The following is a 26823-nucleotide window of genomic DNA, read 5'->3' on the forward strand; positions in this document are numbered from 1 at the left end:
ATTCAAATCGATATCAAAAATGTAATGTGTATACTTTTCCATATTAGAAGGACATATGATACTTTGATAAAGTCTCAGAGTACAGGTAAAGTCTAATTAGAACATTGTGGAGAGAAGTGTAAGCTCCATATCCATTGTAGGCCCTGCCTGGAATTAGGTGGCCCTAATACATGCACTCTTACCTGAGGACCTCTTACTGCCCTAGAGTTCACAAATGACAGGCTCAACAGCAGATACTCTCAACTGACTGTTTCTAATGCTACCAATCTGATCACAGAACCTGAGTGTCTGTATTGGGGTGTGAGTGTTTTACGTGTCTTAGACCACCAGTATGAGCTGGGCCAGTTTCTTCTTTACCTGTCATGTGATTTTAAATCCTCTCTCTGAATGACAGCTCTGGCGTGAGTTGTACAGGGCGTGTGAGGCTCTAGCTCCAGCTGACATTCATAAAAAAGGGTGACCACGAGAGGATGGAGGAAAGCATTGGGAAACACAGGGTATAACGCCTTTTAGGGAAAGGCCGGAGCAACTTCCTACGTGCCTTTTGTCAGTAAATTATAGTCAGAATTGTATTGGGCAAGGCTCCACCCTTCGTCCATTCTTTCTCCTTCACTATGGAACCCTCCATTCCAGAGCTGCCTTTCCAGACCCCCAATGCCTGGGTCCTTGGGTTATTCACAGTTTAAGAGAGTGTTAAAATGTTTGCATGTCTACTTTAATAATTATCCATCCTTATTCTTTATCAACGGCAGCGTAGATATTAGAGAGATACATTAAGTATTCACCAACCTTAAACAAATATTGACAAGGCCAAATGGTCTTGTTTTACCATTGTTTTTTAGTTTCCAATAATTGATTTGCCAATGCTTTTAAAACTGCACCAGCACTGGCAAAGCCAATAGCAGCAACCAGCCATTTTGAAAGTGTATCTCCTATGCTTTCATCGTGAGCCATGTTGGATGGCACAACATGGCTGTCATCTTGAAAGTATATCAAATAAAGTTTACACTAAATTTTAAATTATAAAAACGAATTAACACAATTATCACATTTCTTCCTTTGAAGAGATTGCAACAAAAGAAAACTGTGCTTAAAGTACCAAACTGGCCAGCATAGTAAAAATCAACAATTAAAACCAAATAAAAACAACACCCAGATTGTAAGTTAAAATGTGCATCAGCAATGTAGAAATGTTAAATAAATATGTAACATATTTTTTTGATTTGATTATTTTAGATTTTCTTTAATCTAAAACCCACAGATAAAATGTCGGAAACAGCAAAATGCATCAAATCCCCAAAAGAGGAGCTGTTATTAAATTATGGAGTATATACATATAGTAAGGAGAGCACCACTAGTGAAAAAACACAATGGAAATGCACCAAATATTGGGCAAATGCATGCTATATGAGAGCTACCACTAAAAATTAAAATGTTGAAAATGTTAGCAAACAGAAACATCATAATAATATCATTGGAATAGACGTAAATGTTTTACAATATGAGCTCACAAGACCAAACAGCAACAATATTTTAAAAGATCATGCCGAATGGGAACTTTCTGGCATAGCAACCCTAAAACATTTAATTGCCAGAACACATGCCACAGCCTTGGAAATATTTTGTTTGTATAAAAAGACCACATAAACTTATACCATAAATTTTCCTGAAGTACAGTTACAGCAGGACAGTGTCATTCTGCCAGGATACAGACCTACAAAAAAATCTTCAGTGGAGTTCAAAATACTACAAAAATGTAACCTTGACATTAAATTAAAGCTAACATAAGTAATACATGACTAAAACTATGTTAACATCATAAATATTTAAAACTATACTACATATTTATTTTTTGTTGTCCCCACACCTACTGACTTTCTCAACTGATACGCCACTCCGTAATCGACGCCAATCACACCCTGACCACCTGGAACATCCTCTCCACCCAGAACACCACCTCCACTCGGGAGCTCCCACAGACCCATGCCCACACCACATCTTCAATCTCGGAAACCAAAGGATCGGTAAGGAACTCAACACCTCTATCACCACCACCACATTTCCCGATGTCTGGAAACACGCCAAAGTCAGACCACTACTCAAAAAACCCATTGCCGGTCCCAGCAAACTCAAGAAATACAAGCCAATCTCTCTGCTCCCATTCCTAGCAAAGGTACTATAAAAGATCAATAACAATCAACTCTTGACACCAGGTGTAGAACTAGCTACTCAACTCCTCCCAATCTGGCTTCCGCAGCAAACACAGTACTGAAACTGCCCTGATGGCAGCCACCAACAACATCCGAACCTTCTTCAGCTGAGGAGAAACAGCAGCTTTGATCCTCCCTAGCCTTTTTGGCAGCCTTCGACACCGTATCCCACCACAGGCTGATCAAAAGACTCCACCATATCAGCATCCAAGGGGACATGCTCAGATAGATCACCTCCTTCCTCACTCGAAGAACTCAGAGGATCCATCGCCCACCTTTAACCTCTGAACCCAAGGAGCTAACCTGCGGTGTCCCCCATGGCTCATCCCTCAGCACCACGCTCTTCAACGCATATATGGCCCCGCTGGCCAACACTGTCAGATCCCAAGGTCTCAGTATAATTTCCTGTGCAGACTTCTCCCAACTTATCCTCTCACTCACCAATGACCCCACCACCACAGGAACCAATTTCCACAGACGCATGACAAACTTCACTGACTGGATGAAGAACAACTGCCTGCAGCTGAACACAGACAAGACAGAAGTACTGATCTTTGGCAACAGCAGCAACAGATAGAATGACTCCTGGTGGTCATCAGAACTAGGAACCGCACCCACTGCCTCCAACCATGCCAGAAACCTCGGAAACATAATTACAACAAGCTCAGCATGAAATCACAGATCAACGTCGTCTCCACCACCTGCTTCCTCATTCTGCGCATGCTATGTCAGATCTTCAAGTGGCTACCCTTACACATGAGATGCACCATGACACAGACCCTCATCACCACCTGACTGTACTAGGGCAACGCCCTCTCCATAGGAATCGCTGCACAACTCCTTCAGAGACTTGCGACCTGACAGACGCCGCAGCCAAACTCATCCTTTGTCTTCCCCGATGAACCCACATCACATCCCACCTCAGGTAACTCAACTGGCTCCTGGTACAGAAGCGATGCCAATTCAATCTGCTGACCCACACACACAAGGCTCCACACAACCAAGAATACGCATACATTAATCACTGCCTGAACTTCCACCAACTGTTGAGAAGACTACGCACCGCCTCCCTTTCACTTGCAAATACTCCCAACATCTACTGAAGCAGAAGTGGAGGTCACTCCTTCTCCCCCAATGCAGCAAAGACCTGTAACAGCCTTCCCACGCACCTCCGGATCATCACCTCACTTCCGGAATTCCGAATGGAACTCAATATCTGGCTGTTCGAATGTGCCATCGGAGCCTGCAAGCGCCTGGATACCCTATCGAGTGATTAGCCATGCTTTATAATTCCTGATTGATTAATTGATCAGTCCAAAGACATGATGAGCCAGATATTCACCGAGCTCCGGGAAATGAAGGGGTTGCAAAGGCAGCGCAACCAGCAGATGGAGGCCATAACTCAAATATGGGTTCCGTGATTGTGGTGCTGCAGGACTTTACACCCACAGGTGCATGGTTTTCCCAGTACCATCTATCCTTTCCTATAGTCCTACAACATCTAAGCCATCTACATCGGCCACAGGAAGGGAGGTCCTGCCACCTGAGGAAGCACCTGCAGACCCCCCTCCATTACCTGCAACTGTGGATTCCCCCCACCCGCTTCAGAGGACGTCCACGCAAATCACCAGAAGGTGAGGATGGCAAGACCTCTGCTACCACCAGCAAGAAATCTCTCTGCTAATTTCCTCCAGTGTGAGCCTACCTTTCACTCTGGGACTATTTCTGCACGCATTGGCCTTTCTGATGCCAGGAGCATTTTAGACACTGGACTTCAAACAATTTTGGCTCTGCAAATATGGTTTCATTCACCTAGACTGACTTCTTCACTTTTTGGTTTGCTTTTGTTATGTTCACCCTCTTTAATTTTGTCACATTTAGTACAATAAATTTACAAGTCACAAAGTCATAGACTGGTGTTGTATATCTTAAATCTATCAATGCATTTCTTTTCTTCCATCCCAACTTTTCAATTACATAAATCAAAAGACTGTGTAAACACAGATGATTTGCAAATATGTGATGTTTATTTCAAGTTCCCAAACATGACTCTCAAAAATGCCATACCACTCAATCCTTAATTTCTATGTTTATTCCATTTGACTAATAATTGTTTGACAACATTTCATTTCAATAACAGAACAATCCAATCATTACACTAAAACTCAGTGCCAGTTTTTACATTTCCAGTTCCAGACCTTGCCAACATGGAAGAAGGGGATATATCCAAAACAGTCAGATTGAATAGACACATTATCAATGATTTATGCCATCAGCTGGAGCCAGATCTTCTGGCTCAAATATGGAATCCCGCATCAATAACACCAATAAACAAAAACTTGGCAGTGGTACATTTTGTATACACTATCATTCCAATCCATTGTTCCAATATCTGGTGGAATGTCACAACCAAGTTACAGTGGTGTGCACAAGATGTATGTCCTACAATGATGAGACACATCAACAGCTACATCCACGTTACACACAATGAAGATTTTGAAGGGAGATTACTATGATTCGGCTCTTCTACCCCATGTGGTTTGAGCAAATGATGGCATTCATGTTGACTTATTGACTATACAAGAGAGATCAGGCCCAATATATGTATTGGAAAAGAATTGCACATTTTTAACATTTTTCCAGAGCAACATGTTTGATATTTAGCACTAAAGCACAGAGTTCTACAAAATATAGATGTCACTACAAATTTAAATCAAACATTTGCTTGTAAATGTAAATGTACAGGAATTTATATAGCGCAAATCACCGAGCGGTTTCTAAGCGCTTGCTTAGGGAACCCGTCCTGGTATTCCCCTGTGAGATAACTCCGGCAGGGTATCCGCAAGGTGAAAGCCAGGCATCCCGCCGCGAGGGGCCGTTGTGGAGATAAAGCAAGCTATTGCCCAGAGTCGCAGAGTGTGAACCGGTGAATCGAGTAGACACCGGAGCGAGAATTGTCAAGTCCATGGACATTTTAGGACTCAAGACCCCGCCGAGCCGGGAATTGAACCCTGGTCCCGGGCTGACCTCTGCTTCCAGGTCTGCCTCCTCTAACCAGTGATCCACACTTCTCCTGTAGTCCTTGATTCTTACAAATTACATCTATATTCTAAAATAAATATCAATATAATTAAATGTATAAACAACATGTTTCAAATGTATTATTTGCACATTTTAGTTTTTTATTATGTTTCCCTCCAAAATATACAGTCAAGGGAGGTGTAAACAACACTGAACAAATATTGCATTTTACCACAGTAACGCACGACATGCGAATGTAAACTTACCTCGTACGCTGACGACACCCAACTAGTGTTGGCGATTAAAGGCGACGGAGAGCAAGTAGCTGAAAAATTTAAGAAAGGGCTCCTAGACATAGGAGATTGGATGGCGACAAATTGCTTAAAGCTGAACTCAGAAAAAACTGAGGTTCTCATCTTTGGTCCACTCTCCCCAGCCTGGTCCACCTGCTGGTGGCCAAAGACCTTCGGTACTCCTCCTACGCCGACCTTGAAGGTCAGGAATCTGGGAGTTACCTTCGATGATGGACTTAATTTCATGAATCATGCCAATAAAACAGCATCTGCAGCACACTTGAAGCTAAAAATGATCCGCAAAATACGCCCTTTTCTCCCTGACTCTGCCATCAAGACCCTGGTTTCTGCCCTTGTTCTCTCGTCCTTGGATTACTGTAATGGGCTATTTCTCAATGCCCAAATCAGAGTAATTGCCAAACTTCAAACTATACAAAACGCAGCAGCTCGCCTCCTCACCGGCAAAACAAAGTTCGAACCCATTTCCAAAAACATAAAAGATCTTCATTGGCTGACTGTACAAAAGAGAATTCATTTCAAAGCACTCTGTATAGTTTTCAAATCAATTAATAATCAAGGACCTCATTTTCTAAGAGAACAACTTCAAAGCTACAAACCCACAAGAGCCCTACGATCAGCCTCGCTCAGCCAATTGGTTGTCCCTCGTACCAAAACAGTCTCTTGGGGTGACCGACGCTTTTTGGTGGCTGCCCCCAGACTTTGGAACACCGTGCCTCTCAATATCAGACAAAGTGTCACACTGCTTCAGTTCCGCAAACTCTTGAAAACTTGGCTGTTCTCTCAGTAATCTCTTTCCATTTCGTCCTATCTGATTCCTTCACTCATGCCTCTATACTTCTTTTGTTAATAATGGTTTAGCGCCTTGACGCCCTAGGGTATAAGCAGCGCTTTATAAATATTAAAAATAAATAAATAAATAAATAAATAAATTTAAAAATTAGCATCCATCAAAGTTTAAATATGTAAACAAACTAGCCCCCATTTTGAGTGGTGATGACACACTTAACAGTCACAAACACACTCTTTTGAAAATCTAAAACTGCAGCTGCTTGACCTCACCGATAGGACATTTGGAAGCAGATGGCTGCGGTTGAAGTTGACAGCGTAGTGGGCAGTATTCTCCACAATAGACAGACCCATAGGCTAATGTTGGTAAAAGCAACGTACCAAGGCCAATGGCTGTGTCCTTCCCTGCTGAAGATCGTGTATGTCACATACATGTACGCAGCAGTTGGAAAAAAAGCTCCCTTTCCTCCTAGCACTGCTGCTATTAACACCTCCTCCACTTTTGCTGATGTCTGTTACCTCTGGAAGAAACCATGCCAGGACATACAGGTGAGAGGGCCCCCTGCCTTCATGCCAGAGGAGCTGGAGATTCTAGCAAATCAGGCCCTTTCCCTGTATTGTGAGCTGTATGGCTCACCAAAGTAATAGGTACATGTTTGGAATACATCTGTGATTCTAACTGGCTCTTTTCCATTCACACAGGATACAGTGTCCCTTTGAGTTCTAGAGTGAAGTGTAGTGATGATTATAAGTGTCACATAATGTGGTCCTTACATAGGACAATGATGTTGGGCATGTGTAAGCTCTCTACAATGTCAAAAAACACAATACCATCAATATGCATTGTGTTTAAAGCCGTAGATTCTAGTTGCGTGTATGAAGAGATATATGCATGTTTATGTTTAATATACTTTTGATAACCAGACAAATGACTTCATGGTAAATGGAAAACACATTTTATACTCTTTACACCTGGAGAAATATATGCACTGAGTAAAAAAAACATTGAAAATGATGTTAACTGTGTCTATAGTCCCACAAATCACTCAGCCTAGGTCACAGCTCTCCAAAATGTAGTTTGGGAGCTACAAGTAGCTCCCAGACCCCTTCAAAGGAGCACAGAGCCTTGAGGTCACCTATTGTATGGGCATAAGCTGACCTTGTAATGTTGAGGAAAGGTGGTGTTCATGTGACATCATGTTGCAGATAGCAAGGCTTGTCATCGAGCAGTGCTCATTCAGAATAATGGGCCAGGCTGGAGCTGAGTCACAGAGTCATACTGCATAATAGATTTGCGGCCCTTGCAGGGCTGGAAGAAAATGGTTGACAGTATGGTAGGGTAAAAGATTGTGCCGGAGCTGCAGGGGATTGTGAAGACCCCAGCGGGATACCTCCACAGTGTATTCAACTATTCTCCCACTGCCCATAAGTGCAGGTATCTTGGTTGTGGAACCTGACCCAGATTGCTCTTTAAAGTCCCGTGAAGGGCTAGATTTGTGTGTGTCTGACTGTTGACCACATATTACATTTCTTGGTCGGAACTTGGCTTGTTTGGCTTCAAAAGTTCAAAGTAAAGGTTGGCAATCTTTCATCTTAGACTACAACATAGTATTTATGCAGGAAACGTGAGATGTGAACGAGTTGGTATTTGATAGTTACATGTGTTTTTGCCTCACTGCCCTAACCTCACCTGCCATCTGCGCTAAAGGGCGGCTGGCAGCCTGATTCAAAGTCAATATTGGATGCTCAATTTCACCCATTGCTTCAGACTAGGGCGAGGTTCAGGCGTTTAACCTTTGCTGGGGAGGGAAATATAGGGTTTGCATGATTAATTTCTATAATAAAAACTTCTCAAGCAAGGGTAGCTCTAACTTCAAGGGTCTGTTTTCTCTGATTGATTCCTTAGCTCAAATTGGAGGCCTAGGCCAAAAGTCATTTTTATCGTGCTTTTGACTGGCAATTTTTTATGCCATATTTGGTTTTCTACCTTCTTTATCACCAACACCATTTGATCCCCTCTCTCTGGAAATCAAAATTAACACTATGGATGCCAGGGGCCATGTCTTGTATCCCCTGTTGGTTGATTGCAACTCAGTAAATGTGGCCCAAAATCATTCCCCCTCAGTTATCCCAACCTTTTGCTTTGGGACAACTATAAATGATGTCTTCACTTCCCGAAGTCTGTCTCCCCTGATTAAGGGGAGTGAGGTCCTCGCTTTGGTATTTAGCAACCACAATCTCATGGTTGTGCAGATTGTGCCCCCCCTAAAGGGTCAATATGCAAAGCCCAGGTCTAGTCAAGTATTAACTACCAAGGACGCAGGGTGGTATGGCGCTATGCAAATATGAAGCTTGTCATGACCCAGGTCACCAGCTATAATATGGCGCTGTTGAAATCGCAAATTGGAAGTCCAACATCTCAGCTCTGTACTGAACCACTTTGCTGCCCTTTTAACACCGATTAAAGTGTTGTTGTCTAGACCCATAGCCCGGGCCCCTACTCACAACAAATCCAGGTTTGATAAAGACTGTGAAGCTACAAATGAAATTCTGTTAAAAAAGTCACCCAGAGGCTAGTGTGAGTGTGCAACTGTAAACAGTAGAAAGGCTTATGCCCTGGCTTTAAAGAAAAGGAAGCTGGCTATAAAGGCAGAGAAATGGGAGGTTATAGTTGGTGCTTGTCAGCAGAAAGACTCTCAAGCCTTTTGGTGGCTGTCTGGTCAGTTTTGCCTCCTTCAACGTCCTCCGACAAAGTTACTATCCACATCAAAGCAAGGGCCTGGTTAGCATACTTCTCAACTGCGTACTCACCTAGTAGTGGGTCAGTTGATGAGGATCAGACTGCAAAGTCCCTCCTGTGCTACTCTTTCTTTCAGGGAGGGAAGAAGTTTTTACAGCTATTCTCAACAGTCACTGCAAGAATGCACCAGGCCCAGATGGTGTCCCTCTTGATTTATTCAGTGAAGACCCAGGGTTCTGGACCCTTGTGCTCATCTGTGAATCTAATTCTGTATGTTGCGATGGGGGACTTCCGTCGGCACATGTCAACAGTTGTCCCTATTTAAAAAAAATACTCTTTCACGACCAAAGGTTTTATCGTCCAATATTCCTTCTCGCTTCAGTGGCAAAAATCGATAGGAGAGTCATCTTGGAACGTCTCCTTACCTAGATAAATGAGAGTAACGCTCTATCTCAGGTACAATGCGTGTTTAGGAAGTAGCTCGGGATAATCAGACAATGCCACAATCCTCATCTCATAGTAGCTAAATATATATATGCCAAGGGTTCTTCTATCCATCTGGTGTTCATGGATCTATTGAGGGCTTTCGATTGTGTCAGCAGATCCAATTGTGGGTTATCCTAGAGACCATCGGTTTTGACTTAGGATTGGTCTCTTTTTTCAGACTATTACACCAGGACCTCACAGAGTCTGTAAGACTTTGAGATGCTGTTGAATTTACTCAGTTATTTAAAGTCAACTGATGGGTCCACCACAGTTGCATTCTCACCCCATCCTATTTCCACTCATTATCAATGATCTAGAAGAAACATTAGTATCTGCAGGGGTGGAGGTATCTTGTGGTGGGCAGAAGGTGTGCCAGCGCTATTATATGCAGACAATGCTGTCCTTCTTGCTAGAATGGCCAATGGTCTCAAGAATTTATGTTCAAATGTTGTGTTATTCATGAGGGGTCTGGAATTGGAGACCAACCACACTAAAAGAATTACAATGGTATTTGGCCCCAGAAATACTAAAACTCATACCTTTAGCATAGGTGGCAGAATACTGGACAGGATGAGCTTCTTCTCATACCTTGGTCTAGACATAGATGATGCATGTACTTGTTCACCATGCCTAAGAAGCAGAATAATTTGCTTTACTCGAGCGTTGGGCACTACCTTTTTTGCGAGCTACTTTCATTAGCAGAAAACCGGTCTCCCTGATCTTAGAGATATGTAACCAGAAACGTTTGCCAACTGTAACCTATGGTATGGGTATTTGGGGCTGTAGCGATGTTGAGGTAATCCAATGAGGGGTTTATAAAGAGCAGCTACTCACCCGTGCGTGTCTCAAGGCGCTGTGGGGGGTGATTCCGTAGCATGCTGAGTCATCCGAAGAGCCAGGTCTTGAGGTCTTTCCTGAACTGGGGCAGGGTGGGGATTTGCCGGAGGCGGAGGTCATTCCAGGCCTTGGCTGCGAGGTAGGAGAAGGACTTCCCACCTGTTCTGGTCTTTTAGATGCATGGGATGGTAGCCAGAGAGAGGTCAGCTGATCAGAGGTGATTCTTGTGTGCATGGAAGGAAACGCAGGCATTTAGGTATGCTGGTCCGATGTTGTAGAGAGCTTTGTAAACGTGGATGAGGAGCTTGATTCTTCTTCTTCTTTTGATGGGAAGCCAGTGGAGATCGTGGACATGTGGGGTGATTTGGTGGTGGTGGGGCGGGGGGACGTCTAGCACTAATCAGGTTATGGCGTTCTGGATGGTCTAAGCTTGCGAAGTAGTTTTTTGTTGATTCCGGGATAGAGAGTGTTGCCATAGTCCAGGCTGCTGCTGATGAGGGCATGCATGACCATTTTTCTGGATTCAGGTGGGATCCGCCTGAACGTTTTTCAGGGTAGGCGGAGGGTGTTGAAGCAGGCAGAGGAAACGCTGTTGATCTGGCTGTTCATCGTGAGCACTGAGTCTAGTATAATGCAGAGGTTATGAACATGGTCCGTCGAGGTGGGGTGTTCCCAGGGGCAGGGGGCCACCAGGTGTTGTCCCAGGTGGATGGGGTGGAGCCAAGGATGAAGACTTCTGTTTTCTTGGAGTTGAGTTTCAGGCATCTCATCTTCATCCAGGTGGCAACAGCTTTCATCTCTTCTTGAAAGTTGTGCCTGGTGACGTTGGGTCCTTCAGTGAGGGAGAGGATGATCTGAGTGTCATCGGCATATGAGACTATGTTGAGCCTGTGGTTTCTGATGATGGTTGATAGGGGGGCCATGTAGATGTTGAAGAGGGAGGGGCTGAGGGAGGATCCCTGGGGCACTCCATACCTGGTCTATGTTGGTTCTGAGTGGAAAGGCGGGAGTCTGGTTCAATGGGTTCTGCTGTGAGAAAAGAACATATCCAGTCAAAGTCCTTTCCGCAGATGCTGGCATTTTTTAGTGTGGTGGCTAGTGTGTGGTGAGAGACGGTGTCGAAGGCAGCTGAGAAGTCCAGGAGGATGAAGGCTGCCATTTGGCCCTGGTTGAGCAGGGAGCATAAGTCTTCGGTGGCAGCAAGTAGGGTGGTCTTGGTGCTGTGGTTGCTGTGGAATCCAGATTGGGAGATGTCTGGGACGTTGTTGGCTTCGATGTGAAGTTTGCTAGCTGTGAGTTGATGGCCTTTTTGATGACTTTGGCTGCGAAATGGAGCGGGGAGGTGGGCCTGAAGTTCTTGATGTGTCGCCCTGTGGCTTTCTTGGGAGGGCAAGGGTGTCAGCCCAGTTCATGATCCAGCGGTGGAGATCGTGTGCCACAGTGGTAGCATCTGGCATCATCGCTGGTAGGGTGCTGGTGTGGGTGGCAGTGAGCGGTTCTTCTGTGACTTTGTTCCAGCTTCTGCAGGAGCGGTGGTGGGCATGTTTGTGTACGGTTGGTTTTCTGAAGGAGAAGTGGAAGCAGCGGGGGTCTGTCCAGAGGAGTTCTGTGATGTGGCTGTAGCAGAAGCTGTTTCCTCCTGCGAAAACGGGGTCAAGCGTGTGTCCTGCCAAGAGCGTGGGTGCGGTGACAAGTTGCTTCAGTCCTATGTTGACGAGATTCTCTAGAAGGGTGGTGGTGTTGGGGTCATTGTGGTTGTCCAGGTGGAAGTTGAGGTCTCTGAGTAGTATGTAGTCTGTGGAGACAAGCGCGTGGGGTGCGATGAGGTCGGCGATGGTGTCGGTGAAAGGAGGGCAGGAGGCAGACGGCCCGTAGATGAGGGTTCCGAGGCAGGTCATTTTAGGGTTGGTCTGGATCTGGAAGTGGAGATGTTCCATGAGGGTTGTAGCTGAGCCAGGGCCGGTGGTTGTCATGTGGAGGGAGCTTTTGTGGACAATGGAAATGCCTCCTGCTGTGCGGGTGGGGTGGTGAGGTCTTTTATCAGGATCTTGTATCCGTTGGGAATGGCGGTGGCGATTTCGGGCGTCTAGTTGGCATTGGTTCAGGTTTCTGTGAGGAAGGAGACGTCGGCATGTGGATGTTGAGGAGGTCCCAGAATTTTATGGCGTGCTTGTGTAGTTTTTTTTTTTATAACAGCAACGGGGTTGACCCTGTGTCCCTCAGAACCTGGGTAATATGTAATTTAACAAAAAACGGTTCTGTTGGGTTTTAACAACATATGATTATCCAACAGTGTATAGAGGAAACAGTTTGGATAAATCATATGTTGTTTAAACCCGACAGAACCGTTTGGTGCTTGTGTAGTTAGCGCACGTTGAGGAGGATGTAGTTCAATGGTTTGTGTACAGTGACATCCGGTAGGCTGGGGGCTGCTGCTGGGTCCAGAGTTGGGTGAAGGTGCAATGACAGTGTAGGCAAGGATTGGACGTTGGATGTCACTTGGCGTTGAAAACTGGCAGTTGTACTGGATGCGTAGCAGAGGCGGGTCAGATGACGTGTGCAGATGGGCTTGCCTTTGGTGCACCAGCGGTAGGAAGGGGTCAGGAGGGAGATTTGCTGTGAGGTGGGAGCTGGAAGGACATGCTGGAGGAGCCATGGGGGTAGCTGCGGTGGAGAGCACTAAAATGGAGAAAAGAGGGCAAAATAAAAAAGAGAATAGGGAGTAGAGAGAGAAAAGAGAGCAGAGAGAGCAAAAAGAGAAAAGAGAGAGCACAGTGACAAAAGAGAGAGCAAAGGAGAAAAGAGAGACCAAAAATAGAGAAGAGAGACCAAAAAGAGAAAAGAGAGAGCAAAGGGAGAAATGAGGGCACAGAAAAAAGCTGAGAGGCAGAACAGCAGAAGAGCAGAGTGCTCTCCCGCTGGACCACCAAGGATGAGGTGCAGGCAGGATCCTGGGGTGGAGGAGGGCCTCGAACCTACAGCAAAACAGAGAGCACAGGGCTCACAGGGCAGCACTTACTGGTGGAGCTGTGCAGGGGGTCAGCAGTCACACTGACCAGGTCAGTGGACCAACTCTCCTTGACACGCAGCGATCACCATTAAGTAAGGGTCAGAGGGAGGGTGGTCAGCTGGGAGATGATAGCAGGGAGGACATGCTAGAGGGGCGGGGCCAGGGGGACAGCAGCGGCAGGGAGCACGAAAATTGAGGGAAGAGGGGAAAAGAAAAGAGGGCATAGGAAGTAGAGCGAGAAAAGAGTAGAGAGAGCAAAAAGAGAACAGATAGATCATGAAGAGAAAAGAGAGTCCAAAGAGAAAAGAGAGAGCAAAAGAGAAAAGAGAGAGCAAAAAGAGAAAAGAGAGCAAAAAAAGAAAAGAGAGAGCAAAAAGAGAAACGTGGGCACAGAAAAAAAGCCAAGAGAGGCGGAACAGCAGAAGAGCAGAGTGTTCTCCGACTGGAACACAGGGCAGCACTTACTAGTGGGGCTGAGCTGTGGGAGAGCAGTCACACTGACAGCTCTTCCTGCCACGCAGCGCCTACCATTAAGTAGGGGTCGAGTATGAAAATGGAAGGAAGAGGGCAAAAGAAAAGAGGGATTAGAGAGAGAAAAGAGAGCACAGAGAGCAAAAAGAGAAAAGAGAGCTCATAAAGAGAAAAGAGAGAGCACAATGAGAAAAGAGAGAGCAAAAGAGAAAAGAGAGAGCAAAAAGAGAAACGAGGCTGTGAGCATTGGAAGAGCAGAAGAGCAGAGTGCAGAGTGCTCTCCCACTGGACCACCAGGGATGAGGCGCAGGTAGGATCCTGCGGGTGGAGGAGGGCCTCGAACCTACAGCAAGATGGAGAGCATAGGGGGCACAGGACAGCACTTACTGGTGGAGCTGCACGGGGAGAGCAGTCACACTGATCAGGTCAGTGGACTAGCTCCACCTAATCCAGGTGGAGGAGAACAGATTCTTCCACTGGCTGTTGGGGGTTCACCCTTGACTACCCATTTCCCTTTGCATCAGGAATTAGGCATATAGTACACATTAGAAACCAATAATGCAGCCCCTTAAGTCCTCTGGTGCTCAATTTGGGTGAACAAGGAAGGCGAGCTAAATCGGGCTGTCTTAAGAGACTGCCTTTCTTGCAGTTGTGATCAGACAATTCCATGGTTAAAATGCATTAAAGATTCCTTTTCAGCCCTGGGCTACGTACATTTGTTTGAGAATCCTGGGCCTATTGCGAAAATAAATCAACATTGTGTCCAAGATAGTTTTATTAAACACAGGCAGGCCACTAGGGAGACAGTGGTGGTGACAAAACCGGTGGTAAGAGATTATTGCATAATTCTGATGTCACCTGAGATTGCTCCTTACTTACTTTATGTGACAAATGTGCATTAGTGAACATTATTGACTATATTTAAGCTGTGCTCAAATCGCTGGTTGCTATGTTTCCCTAATGGGCAATCATCCACTGCAAACATAGGTGTTTGCCCATGCAACGAGCATTCAAGTCAGTCCCTATAACACTTTGTGTTCTTAAGTAATTTTTACCTACGTTCTTAAGTAATTATTACCTACCTTTTACAAGGAGATTCTTATTGCCATTGTTACATAGGAACACATTTTTCAAGTGTGAAACTGCTTTACTCTTTTTATACCAATTCAATTATTATGACACTTGCCACTCTGTCACTTGTTTTTAGAAGTGTATATTTGCTCAGAGGAGGAGTATGCTGTTCGAAATGTAGTTTTAGCGGGCACACCTTCACTTTATGCTTTAGGTTTTCCAACATGTTGCTGAAATTTGACTAATGCACTTTGACCCCTCCAAGTTGAATATTTTTAATGTATTTTATTGTGGTTGGCTTTTGCAAGTTTTTAACATTTTTTAATGTTTTTAATGTTACATATTTTATCAGGTTTTATTGTGTGCTTTTGTTATATGTTTGGCAACCTATTGGTATCAAGACATATACAAATTGTGTTCAGCATCAGAAATACTATTTCACACATGTTAAACAGTGACAGGTTTGCATGATGTATAATTGTTTCACAAATGTGTCTGTAAGGCTGACTGCTTTTAGTCTAAGTGAGATAGCCATACAATTTTGGATGAAACACAGACGGGAATGTGTACACAATGGTGGCATAGTAACAAATACTCAATACCATTCCTCAATGTCCTTTGTCATGTCCAGATGGCAATCAATCTGGGAACAAAACTTTTAGGTATTTTGGAAGATGGAATTTCAACCATATATATGTAAGAGTATCCCATCAGTTCACTCTTCTGAACAACGAAGTGTGAAACAGTTCCTGGAGACACATAATAACGGATTAGAGACATCATACATGATATAGGAGCTGCATAGGAAATGACATATCTGTGACCAAGTGTCTTCTGAAAATATTGCCTACATGCATGTGTTTATGCTAATGTAGAATCAAAGTTTGAGAGGCTTGAAGCAGGTGAAATCGGACAACTTGGTAACTGTTTTGTGGTCAAAGTTTCTGATCTGTTCTGTTTACACAGATCCAATAACACTATTGTATATGTCCTTTCAGCATCATCTGGGGCAGGTGAAGGAAAAATTGACAACACAGGCAAGGTGCAGCTGAAAAGTTTCAACTCCTCAATCAATTCCAATTAGGCTTCCATCAAGACCACAGCACAGAATCAGCCCTTACCCATATTGTAGATGACATTCTAAAAATGCTGGACAAGAACGGATAATGCCTTCTATTACAGCTTGATTTATCTGCTGCATTGGACACCGTCAAACACGACACCCTACTGAAACTACTGGAACAAAGAATGGGCCTATCAGGGGCGGTACTACAATGGTTCACTTGTTTCCTCTATCTAAGCCACAAGCAATAACTCTGGGTGTTCCTCAAGGATCCGCTCTCTCCCCCATTCTCTTTAACATATTCCTGGAACCACTAGCAAACCTCCTAGAATCAGCTAACATCCATTACCATATGTACACTGATGACACACAGCTATATCTCAAGATTGCATCTCCAGATGACATTTTTTCCCTCAACTCCATACTACAAAATACTCACCTCTGGCTCACGGTTAACCATCTCAAACTCAACACTGCTAAAACGGAATTTCTCCACCAAATAACAATATGAAGATTGATTTGTGGATGAATCACCTTACAGCACTCAATTTCTTGCCCTACATCATAGACTCGGCCAAATCCTTAGGTATTACATCAGACAAACATCTAAATATGCAGAATCACATTAGTGCTGCCACCAAAGGAGCAAACTATCAACTGAGCATTCTGCGGAGACTGATAAAAAACAAGCAGTACAAGCCCTAGTATTACCCAGATTGGATTACGGTAGTGCTACACTGTGTGGCCTACCTAAATACAAACTAGCACCATTAGGAGCTTCTCTCAATGCAGCAGCAAGATTGGTCCTCGGAACAAAAATAAATGCACACATCTCACCAGCTCTAAAAAGCTTAAATTGGCTACCATATGAAGAAAGAATCCATCTAAAAATTGCTTGCATGATGCACAAAGCGCTACACTTCAACACCCCCTGTTACCTGGCACAAGAGTTAAAAAAATCAGGGGGCAACAGATCATCACGAAGTGCGCTCACCTTGTTGCTGAAACCCCAACGAACCCACAAAAAGAAAACTGGAGCTAGAGCATTCTCAGCTGTCGCTCCCAGGATATGGAACTCTTTACCCCCGGACCTTCGCCTTATCTCCTCCACCTAGGCCTTCAAAAGAGAAGCCAAATCATATCTACTGACTAAGTTCTTACCCTAATTCAAAATTTAAATGAAACTGAATTGATTCAGATAGCATACTTTTATGTAGTCTATCCTGTCTTGGATGTGCTTTATTTTACTCCAATCAATGTTAGCCTATTCTTAACTGTTGATGTGTGTATCACGCATATGTTTGCCTGTTGATCAGACCAAATGCTAATCTTGTTATCCCCAGGTAAAGCGCTCTGATACCCTCAAGGGTCACGTTCGCGCTATACAAAACTTTCTAAATAAATAAACATGGATTATGGATCGCACTTTTAAGTCGCTCTCTCCACCTTTCAGTCAAATATACTCAATACATGGTCAGTATCAAAATATAAACATCCCATAAGTGTATGCAGTAATACCTAACAAAGTCAAACCTACAATGAAGTGCTAACACACATGAAAGAAAAATCTTGAAATTATAGTTTACACTAATTAATCATAGATTTTTAACAGGCAATGATTTGTATGATACTGCAATTTATGGTGCTACTATCACTTTAACCAGAGCATATGGAGGCACATACAAAAATCCACCATGAGCATAGAATATGCAACTTACCCAGAATTTGCACAAAAATTAATAAGCTAATAGCTTTAGATACGTCTCTATAACAAGAAACACTAAATATAATGATATGCTAATTGAATCCTCTATTACCAAGAACATGAAACAAAATTAGCTCCACTAATGCTTTATTTTGAAGATAATCTGGATAGCTACCAGGACCGATCAGGCCACAGACACCAACCAAAGAATCACATTCTGTGGTGGAATGTCTATGACAGCACCATGTCTCAAGCATCAAAGAAATTTAACACAGTGAAAGTGTGGCACAATTTCTTCCAAGGAATACTTGGAAAAGACCACCCTAAGCTTTACTAATTTTTAGACATGCTTAAAAACGAACAAAGCCACCAGTAGCTATAAATATAACAATCCCTAACCGAACTCAAAACTAAAGTCTCAAAACAAACACAACAAATGAATGAACTCACACCATAAAAAGTAAGGTTTGTTACTAACAACCCAAACTAATCATATCTTGTCCCAATACCAAAAACACAACTTTTTGAAAAAACTCTAAACAACAACACTCAAACAAACAACTGAAAAGATAAAAATTAGGATTGATAATTAAAATCGGCCTTTGACCTTAACTCCAGATACAAATTATGGCAAGTGCTGCAAGAACTGGGCCTTCCTCCATCGCTCCTCGAATTGGTCATTCACCTCCATGAGGATAATTTTGCGAGGGTAGCTGACAGATCCAATTGCAGTTGATAGAGGGGTTAAACAGGGCTGCGTGCTGACTCACACCCAGTGTTATGCTTTTTATTAATGGGGTGGTTAATTACCTAGCAGAAGTCACAGCTGGCGCCCCCTCTTTAGAGAGCACCAAAGTAACTACTCTATTATTTGCAGATGACACGCTGCTGATCTCAAAGATCCCCAGTGGTCTCCAACTGCCGCTAGACCACTTCAATACTTTCTGTGGGCTGAGAGGCCTGGAGGTCAATACATCAAAAACAAAACTCCTATTGGAAGACCCCCACAAATTCTTTAAAGGAAAACTATCCCTTGGAGGGATTCCCCTCGAGAGAGTAACAACATTAGATTACCTGGGCATAACTCTATCTGATGAAAAGGCCTGGAAGCACCACATAACGAAGCAGATTCGAGAGCAGAAGCAGACCACCGGGGCTCTGTTGAAGGAGCACAGATGCTCCCAGTCTAGACCAATAGCATAGCAGTGCCACTGCAGATTTATGATCATAAAGTAGTGGGTTCTGCTTTGTACGGGGCTGATCTCTGGGGGTTCGAAAACATGGAGGATCTCCTTACTACCGAGAATAAATTCCTGAGATAGCACTGTTCTCTCCCCCAAAGCACTCCGCTTCTTCCCTTAAGATTTGATATGGGCAGACCATCTATTGTTGACAAAGCACGACTTTGCCCCTTACTTTTTTGGTTACGTCTGAAACTGACCCCAGAGCTTTCTCATTACTCTGTTGCAGCTGATAGTGTTTGCAAACTTGATCGCTTCAACAACATTAGGTGGTTTACTAAAGTCAGATCCCTACTCACAGCAATAGGTCTAGGGAGTTCATGGGATGTTAAGGACCCCTGTTTGCCACCAAGTAAGGGGCTGGTTAAGTCGCAATATTGGAACTGGGCCACCGGTCTAATGTATCAGACACATTAGGCGGGCGCCTCACATCAGAATTTTTAGATTTTAAAATCCAAGGCGCACATGAGCAATATATGGAGGTCATTACAATTCCACAGGATAGAAAGCTCTATATCCAATTTTGATTTGGATCTCTTCCTGCTAATTCCTTCATATCTGCGTGGCGACAACATACATGTGCAGCTGCATTGCCCCGGCTGCCTCAGTTCAGTTGAGTCTATTGCACACATCTTCTTTCCTGCCCGCTGTACAACTCCCTGAGACACAAATGGTTGGCACCTTTTTGCAGGATGTTGGGAACCCAATGTCATTAAGAAGCGTTTCACATCCTAAGATCTGACTCAAGACCACAAATTGAGTGTGCTGTAGCTAATTTCTTTGGTAAAATGTGGATAATTAGAAGGCACACACTAAAGATGTGATTTGGTGTCCCTCACATTTTTTACTCCATCTACCCAAACCCCCTGAAGAGAACTAGGCAGTACCACTAGGCATTTGCAGCGTAGCGCAGAGCCTTACCTCTTTTAATGTGTTTTTAGTGGGATTTTTAAATGTACTACATTGAGCCTTTCCCCATGATTATTGAATTGTTTATCCCTTTTTACTGATCCGTTTTAATTGGTTTTGTCTTGATTTTTACAAATTTTTTAAAACATTTTATTGTAATTGTATCTAGCAATTTTTGTCTTGTATTCAAACTTGAAGTTCTGTACTGTAAGCGCTTGCACTTTTCCGGTCACAACAAATTCATTGTAATACTGCATTGTTTTCAATCTTGCTATTATTTACTGTTAGAACTTACACTTTTATGGTTGGAACGACCGAATAAAGTTTGGCTGGACTTGAATCGTCTATTACCAACAGCATGAAACAAAATTAGCTCCACTAATGCTTTATTTTTTAAGATACTCGGGATGGCTGCCAGCACGATCATGCCACAGACACCAAACAAAGATTCACATTCTATGGTGGAATGTCTTAGACAGCACCATGTCTCAAGAATCAAAGACAAATAACGCAATGAAAATGTGGCACAGTTTCTTCCAAGGAATACTTGGATAAGGCCACGATATGCTTTACTAATTTCTAGAAATGTTTTTTTTTTTTTAGTCCTCATTTGTCAAATCAATATATAAGTGGAGATTAAAAAAAAGGATTCAAGCAGTCTCGATTCAATAAAGGGAGATACTCCAGAAAAGGAGGGAATGGATCACATCCCGGGTTCCCAATACTTTGCCGTCCAACCTTTTACTCCAATTATACAGGTACTTACAGATTAAGTCCCGGAGAGGATGCCATTTATACTTTAGCAATCCCCTGTAATCTCAAAAAAAACTGTATTTCTGATTGATAAACATTGGACTAAGTATAAACCATGATAAAACAGATTAGAAAAGGTTACAATACAAATCTTGAACCTTTAATAAGAGAAAGCAACAAAAGAAAAGAAAAATGTAGAGAGGCATCGTAAATTAGAGATAGGCTACCTTATACCAGTTATCTCACAAGCTCCAACATTTTGTTCTCTTTGTGTTCTGTGTTGCTCATTCCAGTTTTGCTATTCTTTGTAACAAGCTTACCGATTCTCTTTCGAGAGGAGGATTAGGTCAAATCTATTTTACACGCCTAAAGAACTAAAATAAGCGCTTTATATGCTTTAGACGGTATCCTATTACTCTCCTCGACTGGTGTTACCCTGAAAATAACCAATGCCAGGCTCACCTTAACTTCTTGACCCATAATTCCTGAAAGCGTCGTACCCACTTTCTGCCAGAAGATCTGGATGGAAGGACACTGCCAGAACAAATGTGCTTCGTCTGCGTTTAATTCTACCCACTTTGGACAGTTCCTCACAGCTTGGGACCACATTTTTGCCAGTCTCCGAGGTGTCCAATATGCCTTGCGGATGGTAAAAAGGTGGCTTTTTCTTAGTGGGGCAGATTTCACACAGGACCATAGGAAGGATAAAGATTCTTGCCATATTAAGTCAAGGTCATACGCCGGCAGCTCCTTCATCCAGATCGCTCTTAACAAGGCTTGTGTGTCTTCCATGGACTGTATCAACATCCAGTACCATTCTGATACTTCTTTTCGTGCATGGGGATACGAGGAGATTTTGGATTCCCAGAACGGGTTGCCCGATCCCCCTTTTCTTGGCTTTTTGGCCCAACGTAATAATTGGTAGTACTTGAATTTGGAGGCAGATCTCTCTGCATTCTTTGCCAAGAGATTAATTCTACACCTTCTAGAAGTTGTCCCCATCTAAGAATTCATCTTTCTTTCATAGGTAATGCAAGCAAATCTTGTAAACCAGGTGATTTCCAGATGGGCGTATAGTGGCTGTAATACGGTATTTGTTGCAAAACTCTTATTTGATGCCAAATTTTGCATGCCCCCTGAAGGATCTTAAGTCTCACTTTTTTAAAGTATTTGGGGTCATCAAATTTGAAAAGAACAATCTAGATAAATCTGGTGGGCCAAATGTAAGTGCACAAAAAAGTGGTGAAAGGTCAGGAGTATCCTTCAACAATTGCCTGAAAATTATTAAGTGGAGAGCTCTTTGATATTGGAGGAGGTCTGGGCTTGCTATACCACCATTTTCCTTTTTCTCCCTAAGTTTTTTCCAGACAATTCTGGGTATTTTATTCCCCCATATAAAGCTGGAAAAGAGCCCTCTTAAATTCTAAGGGTATAGTATTGAATAGGAAAGTATATTTGGGGAGAATGGACATTTTTAAATGGTTTGATTTTTCCTAAAAAGGATAGGGGTAAGGAATCCCAGACCTGAAGTTGTTTCTTTACTTTTGAAGTAACTATATCAAAATTTACTTTTGCTAATTTCTCCAGATTTTGGACAACTTGAATCCCTAAGTATCTGATATTTTGTCTTATCAGAGCCCCTGGTGGTCCATTGTATAATCTCGGTTTTCTGTTGATTAACAGCATAGCCAGATATTTTGCAAAAGCTCTCTAAAGTTTCCCAAATAGCTGGTAATGACAAATGTAGATGGCCCGTAAAAATCAGCAAGTCATCGACGTAAAGTCCAATCTTTTTTCCCACCCATTACATGAAAAAGGAAGTATGTTCCTGCATGCTCCTAATTTTATAGCCAATGGTTCAATGTCAAGATTGAAAAGCAGTGGAGAGAGAGAGAGTCGAGGGGAGGAGCTTCGCGCGCATCCGAGATGGTCGCGTGAGCACAGGGCTCCCGAGACTTTCGCCACCTCCCGCATCTATCCTGAATTTTATCCTGATCATGAAGATGGGTTATGGAAGACGCAACCCAGCTGATATAATAGCTGCTTTCAAAACTCGATTTGGGCTCCGGGAACCGCAACTACGATACTTTGAACATTTGTGGCCTGCTCCACGGAGCTGCCTGGGGCTGGAGTCATTATGATGCCCAGGCAGTAGTTGAACAACAACGGCCCGCGGGGCTCTCTTCACAACCTTGGAGCTAACTTTCGGTCTCGTTTTTGGTTCCTTGGCCTCCTCCTATCTCAAGACCGCTCTGGTAGCCCTGGACGGAGCCGGACCCCGCAACTTCACCGTGTGCCAACTGCTGAGTGTTTTTGGTTGTGGTGTTATCCTGCTGAATTTTGCTTCTGGAGATCCCGGTGGGTGACTCGTGTGGAGCCATTTTTACCAGGTCCCAAAGGCCCCTCTGGGGCGCAACACCCACTATGGCGGGCAAGCCCGATAGCGAGAAACGAAAGACCAAGACCATTTACCGGGGGGGGGTACCATTCAATCGAATGTTATGGATCGCTATACCCATCCTAAGGGGTCCCCCGGTGGGGCGAGTAGGTCTATGGAAGAGGCGGGTGACGGCTCAGCAGCGGCGGATGATTTGACTCTACAGGATGTCATGGGCGCCATTGCTAGCATGTAGACCTCAATTGGCCAGCAATATGAGGCTCTGGCCCACAAGCTTGACACTGTGGCAATCGACGTCAATTTGATCAGGGTGGACTTATCAAAGACTAACAAGAAGGTCAAATCCTTAGATTTGAAGACCTACAGCCTTACGACTGATGTGTCCGATTTACAGACGGAGGTTCGCAACCTACGATCCTCCAATGATCTCTTTGCTCGTCGGCTGGAGGATTTTGAAAGTTGGGCCAGACGCAATAATGTACATATTATTGGGGTCCCTAAAAAATCGGAAGAACCTGCAGCAGATCTCCTTGTGGAGGACCTCATCCTAAATCATCTCGCCCCCAAAGGTCTGAGCAACTTCTTTGCGGTGGAACGTGCACACAGAGTGCCGGGTGGGAAGACGCAGCAGGGTGCCCCTCCGCGGCCTATCATCGCCAGGATTTTCAACTTCAGGGATAGAGACGCTATCCTGCAGGCATCGCGGGTGGGTGGCCCCACGAAATTCGAAAACACTACGGTGAGCTTCTACCCAGACTTTACCCAATTCGTTCAGAAGCAAAGGATGGGGTTTCAGGGGGTGAAGCGACGACTGAGGGACATTGGTATGAAATACGCGATGGTCTTCCCAACTCGGCTGCGTGTTGAATACGAGGATCGGAAGTTTTTTTTTGACCGCCCTGAGAGAGTGAGTGACTGGCTTGATACTTTGCCTACACGGCGTGATCGCACGGAACATTCAGGAGGAGCGGAAGGTGGCCCGTCGGAGCAAGAATGAGAAGTGGTTTCTGGTTTCCAGACACTGTCCATAACTTGCAGCTGTGGTTCGATGACTTTTACACTTGCGTTACTTATGGTGGTATACCCAGGGGTGGCGGGGGAGTGGGACTCTTTCCTCCTCCGGGTTTCTTTTTGTAGAATAGTTACTGTTAGGGCGACAGGCACACTGCAAGTTGGGGTGGCTTTTGAGTCTAACGCAGGGGTGCAGGGTGGGGGGGGGTTGTGTATGGTATTTGTTGGGAGGTGGTGGGGGGGTTTGGGTGTGTTTTATTTTTTCTCAAGGCAACGTATTGTTTTACTACTGGATCTGGGTATTGTGTTCGCTGGGGGGTGGGTTCTGCATTCACTTCTGGGATGGGGTAGGGGGTTGAAGTTACTGTGTTGGAATGTTAACGGGTTGGGGGATAGGATAAAATGTGGTGTAGTGTTGCAACTGCTGAGACGCCTCTCCCCTGATGTAGTGTTACTGCAAGAGACACATCTGATCGGAAACACATGCCATGCTATGAATCGGCGAGGATATCGTCTTGCTGCACACTCCGAATTCACAACTGGTTCTAGGGGGTTGGGTATTCTAGTTAAGGGCTCCCTCCCCCTGGAGATAGATGACATACTCCTCGACGACAGGGGGCGCTTTGCTGCTCTCACTGGTAGGTGGGAGGGGAAGACTATCTCACTGCTTTCTGTATATGTCCCACCTGCTCTTCAGACTACGACTTTTGCTGACTTGGGGGAGAGTAGTTCTGGGGCTTCCAGATGGCATTCTAGTGACGGGTGGAGACTTCAATTCTGTCGTCTCTGGTAGGGAGGACCGCTACCCCCCCCAGGGACCTCACGAGATCACAGTCTTGTCGCTGGGACTGGTAGATTGTTGGAAGCTGCTGCATCCGGGACAGGCACAATACACCTTCCTCTCTGGTGCTCACGGTAGTCACTCTAGACTTGACTATGTTTTGATGCCGGCAGCGCAGGCCTAGTCAGTTAGGGAAGTTAGACACCTGGCTCGGGGTATTTCAGATCACTCCCCACTGTGGCTTTTGGTGGACACGAAGACGGGGGCTGAGGGTCGAGTGGCCCCGATTAATCCTTGGTATCTCCGTAACCCCAAAACCCTGGCAGAGTTGGTCAAGTCTCTGGATCAGTATTTTGTTGAGAATGTGGGGTCTGTGTCCTCTTCTGTTTCACTGTGGGAGGCTTTCAAGACGGTTATCCATGGACAGGCGCTATCGTTAATTGCTGGTGCCAAGAAAAGCAAAAATGAGGCGGTGGTCCGCCTCGAGATCGAAATAGCTGAGCTGGAAGGGGAATTGGAGTTGGGTATCACTCATGATAGGGTTCATGTCCTCAGTCTCAAACAACTTGAATATACGGTGTTGGTAATGGACGCCGCTAGAGTTATGAGTAGAGAGCAGCAGGGACGGTTGTATGATGTGGGAGACAAGGCTGGGAAATTGATTACTTGGTTGGACAGAAGGGAGAGGACGAGTCGTGTGGTCCCTGTGATTGAGAGAACTGATGGAGTGCGTGTAACTGACCCAGTTGAGATTGTTGAGTGTTTTGCTGAACATTTTTGAAATGTATATTCCCCAGTTTCCGATAGGCCAGAGGAAGACTCGCATCTGCTGTTACGAGATATAGCATTGCCTTGCCTGTCGGATTCAGATAGGGACCTGATGGACACAGCATTTTCGGTTGACGAGGTGGCACTCGCTATTCGTTCTGTCCGTTCGGGAAAAGCTATGGGCCCTATTGGTCTCCCCATCGAGCTTTACAAGCTGCGTCCAGACAAAATGGCGCTGTATCTTCGCGATATGTTCCTGGAATCGCGAGACATCGGCTCCCTCCCCCGTGATCAGCGACTTGCGACCATTGTGGTGATTCACAAGGAAGGAAAGCCGCGAGATCGCTGTGCATCTTATAGGCCTATTTCGCTTCTAAATGCGGAGCCCAAGATTCTCGCAAAGTTGCTGGCAAACCGCTTAATAAAAGTAATCAGTGACCTGATCCATCCGGATCAATCTGGTTTCATTCCACATCGAAATACAGCATTGAACTTGCGGCGCTTACATGGCGTTCTCGCGAGAGCAGCGTCACTGCGTGAACCGGCCATCTTGGCTTCCTTGGATGCTACGATGACCTTTGATACAGTGGAATGGCCGTATCTTTGGGCTGCCCTTGCAAAATTTGGTTTCTGTTCTGGTTTCATTAGCTGGGTGAAACTTTTGTATGAGGAACCACTGGCTCAGATTGTAGTTAATGGTTGGGTTTCTAAGTCCTTTGCTCTTGGGAGGGGCACGCGGCAGTGGTGTCCGTTGTCCCCGCTACTTTTTGCCTTCACCTTGGAACTCCTGGCGGCTTGGCTACGGTGGGAGCCATCGATGAGGGGTTTTCAGTGGACCCCAGACTTTGAGGATCGAATATCACTCTATGCAGATGACATCTTGTTGTATCTCACTTCGCCTCGAAAGTCGTTGATTGTACTGTTTGATGTGCTGAACTCGTTCGGGAGGAACTCCGGCCTTGTAATTAATTGGACCAAGTCCTGTGTTTACGTACTCTCGGGTGACACTCTCTCTTTGCCACACGGTTGCCCTATACAGGTGACGCAGTTGGGATTTAAGTATTTGGGGGTCTTTATTACATTAGACCCCGGGATCCGGTACGATCGTACTCTGCTTCCTCCGCTCCAACGGTTAAAACCTGGCGCAAACTACCGTTGTCCCCCCTCGGGCGTGCCGCTCTTTTAAAAATGATGTCCTTGCCGCGGTTTTTATACGCGCTTCAGAACACGTTTGATATCATTCCGGTG

At 44.5% G+C, this 26823-nt stretch overlaps 1 protein-coding gene across 3 annotated transcripts in view; it reads right to left on the reverse strand.

Moving 5' to 3' along the window:
• Positions 1-26823, reverse strand: part of LOC144798550 (NACHT, LRR and PYD domains-containing protein 3-like) — a 925301-nt gene that overhangs the window by 604635 nt on the left and 293843 nt on the right. The window lies entirely within an intron of this gene.

Source organism: Lissotriton helveticus, chromosome 12 (genome assembly GCF_964261635.1).
Source record: "Lissotriton helveticus chromosome 12, aLisHel1.1, whole genome shotgun sequence".
Lineage (NCBI taxonomy): Eukaryota > Metazoa > Chordata > Amphibia > Caudata > Salamandridae > Lissotriton > Lissotriton helveticus.